Raw genomic sequence first — 3,457 nt, 5'->3', positions numbered from 1 at the left:
CTTCATAGGTCATTGGGGCCTAACCCGGTAAAAAACAAAACAAAAATAAAAAGGTAGTTTTGCTTAGAGAATGAGAAGAATAAATTCGGTGGCTGCCCTAATTATCACTGCGGATGTAAAAGACCACACTAATAACTATGACGACTGCTACAAACCCACTATCTGCGTTTGTAAAAGTAGCCCCATTAAGGCTTAATGCCAGAGTCCAAATTTCCAACGGCAAAAAAAAATCGGAAATGTACACTCCAAGTTATTTAATTGGGATCACGCCACGCACACAGCAGCATCCGTCACCCTCCCGCTACCCTCTATTAACGGACTAATACCTCCCGGGCAGGTGGGGAGTTACTCTTGCAAATGAGACGCGTTCCTTGTTATAATTAGGGTAGTGAGTCCTAAAATCATCATCATCATCATCTTCTTTGGTTATTTCGGTAAAGTCACCACGTAGAATGAGAATAAAATAATAAATTGATAAAATAAAATAACACAATAACATTCTCACGACGTTTCGGCCACAACACAAGCGGCCTTCATCAGGTGAAGGGACGAGACTGTCTGGTAGGACAGCGCTGGAGTGAAAGAGCCACGCTCAGATTACGACCTTTAAGCTGTGTGAGAGGAACAAAGCGCTAAAGTTGAGGGCGCTTTGTTTCCTCTCACACAGCTTAAAGGTCGCGGTCTGAGCTTGGCTTTTTCACTCCTGCGCTGTCCACAGTCTCGTCCCTTCACCTGATGAAGGCCACTTGTGTTGTGGCCAAAACGTCGTGAGAATATTATTGTGTTATTTTATTTTATCAATTTATTATTTTATTCTCATTCTACGTGGTGGTGACTTTACCGAAAGAAGCAAAGAAGATGAATCCTTGCAGTCACGAAAGCTTTAAATCATCATCATCATCATCTGGAGATCCTTCGAGGTCGAGAATGATGGTCGTCCGTGGGTAGCAATGATGGTTCAGAGGCTTTGTGTGGGTGCACAGGCGGCTGATTGGGCCAATCCTGGAACCACGCGGAGTCGTGTTGTCCTATAACGTGGTAGGAGAACATTTCATTCCTGAAGAATGCTGCGTGATAAAAAATAAATAAATTGCGTTACAATAAATAACGTACAAAGTACGGGGGTACAGCGCAGTTCATGATAACGCGTGAGATGATACCTTCGGCAGGCCGAAAAAAAAGACTTGAGGCACGTGGGTAGCATCTAGAAGCATCCAGCAGCATCCCCGACTTGTGTGATGACGATGCTACGCTGAGGCAGCTGTTACACACCGCTGCGACGTAGTTCCGTTCGCTCCGGTCGCGTTGTATCCAATTTGTAATCTGCGTTTGTATGTGAAGAAAAAAATGCATTCCCCCTAGTGCATTCACCGCGTTACATCCAAATCGCTTTGTGAAAACAACAACAACAACAACGCTTCATAGGAGGCTCCGACTGCATCCTGTTACAGTGGCTGTACGTGCGTGTGTTGTCGTTATCGATAGTTTGGGGAGCCCTTGAGTGTCCCACCTGGCCTGGGGGGGGGGGTGCGTTTCTACGATCCATCCTGGGTTTGACCTGCAGGCTGAATTGTGTGAGGAGCTCACAAATCCTCGAAAGATCTGGACACAGACCCATCGGTGAGCTCCTCCGGCAGCCGAGGCTGCGTTGGCTGGGTCACGTAGCCGCTGTGCCTAACCACCGCATGCCCCAACAGATTTTGTTTGGTCAATTTGAGGGGGCTAAGCGCGCGCGGCACGGGCTGGAGAAGAGATGGAGTGATGTGGTACAGGAGGCACGGGGCTAGAGAAGAGATGGAGTGATGTGGTACAGGAGGCACGGGGCTAGAGAAGAGATGGAGTGATGTGGTACAGGAGGCACGGGGCTAGAGAAGAGATGGAGTGATGTGGTACAGGAGGCACGGGGCTAGAGAAGAGATGGAGTGACGTGGTACAGGAGGCACGGGGCTAGAGAAGAGATGGAGTGATGTGTTACAGGAGGCACGGGGCTAGAGAAGAGATGGAGTGATGTGGTACAGGAGGCACGGGGCTAGAGAAGAGATGGAGTGACGTGGTACAGGAGGCACGGGGCTAGAGAAGAGATGGAGTGATGTGGTACAGGAGGCACGGGGCTAGAGAAGAGATGGAGTGACGTGGTACAGGAGGCACGGGGCTAGAGAAGAGATGGAGTGATGTTGTACAGGAGGCACGGGGCTAGAGAAGAGATGGAGTGATGTGGTACAGGAGGCACGGGGCTAGAGAAGAGATGGAGTGACGTGGTACAGGAGGCACGGGGCTAGAGAAGAGATGGAGTGATGTGCTACAGGAGGCACGGGGCTAGAGAAGAGATGGAGTGATGTGGTACAGGAGGACGTGGAGCTGAGTGGACTTCCCGATGACCGGTACCAGCGGTGTCAAGATCGGCCTCTGTGGAGGAGGCTCGTGAAGGATGCTACTGGGCAGTTGGAGGCAGTCGCCCTCCAACAACAACGGAGGGCGGAGGAGCGACGCTCACAACAACGAGCAGAGCGCCGGGCAGATAAAGCACAGCAGGTTGGCGCAGTCGGGGGCACAGGCGGTGCATCTAACCGGTCATCTCAGTCAGTCGACCCATGGCACCTTGGTCTGCCCCGTGACCTCCTGCCAGCAGCGAGCATTCAAAACTATCAGGTGACCTCAAAGTGCACCTGGCGCTTTGGTGGCATCACCACCACTTAGTGGCAAATGGCGGTGGTTGTTGTTATTGTTGTTATTGTTGTTGTTTCGCGACGGCATCTCTGCTGACCCACGAGTGTCGAACAGCCCTGGTCGACTCGAGCCCGACAAGGCGAACGCCTCGAGGTTTTTGCGAGCCGCTGCCGCAACGTTGTACTTGGAGTGGTTGCTCTTTCTTCGTGGATGTCCCCGGTAACAGCGTTTCCATCTCCGGAGCGTGTCCCGATCTTGAGTTTGGGAATTAGAAAAAAAAACAAAAAAAAGACTCGGTCGGGAAGTCCAGATGGTTGAGGATTCTGACAGCGTGCCCAACCCAACGGGGTGCTGATGTTGAGTTGACCACCAGATTATGATGTCATTCATAATGCGCCGATTTCGCAGGCAAAGACACCGCAGAGGCGCAGAGCCAAGCTCATGGCTGCTCGAAAGCCCGGACCCAGACACAGAAAAAAGGCCTTTAAGATGGTTCTCGAGAGTGAATGCATTTGATGTTGCGGATGTCCAAATGGATTGGAGAGTTCCACACCGAAGGGGCGACAGCAGAGAACCAACATGAGGCTGTAACAGTGTTGTTGTATAGTGGTGTAGTGAATAGTGTGAAGTATACAGCCGTGTACTATATAGCAATGTAGTGCATAGTTTAGTGTATCGTAGTGTATAGTGTATTGTATAGTAGTTTATAGTGTAGAGTAGTGTATAGTGTAGTGTATAGTAGTGTAGAGTGTAGTGCAGAGTAGTCTAGTGTATAGTGTAGTGAATAGTG

The sequence above is a fragment of the Petromyzon marinus genome (assembly GCF_048934315.1).
Source record: "Petromyzon marinus isolate PM22_M1 ecotype Great Lakes invasive population chromosome 68 unlocalized genomic scaffold, UKy_Petmar_22M1.pri1.0 chr68_unloc.1, whole genome shotgun sequence".
Lineage (NCBI taxonomy): Eukaryota > Metazoa > Chordata > Hyperoartia > Petromyzontiformes > Petromyzontidae > Petromyzon > Petromyzon marinus.
This window is presented reverse-complemented; position numbering follows the sequence as displayed.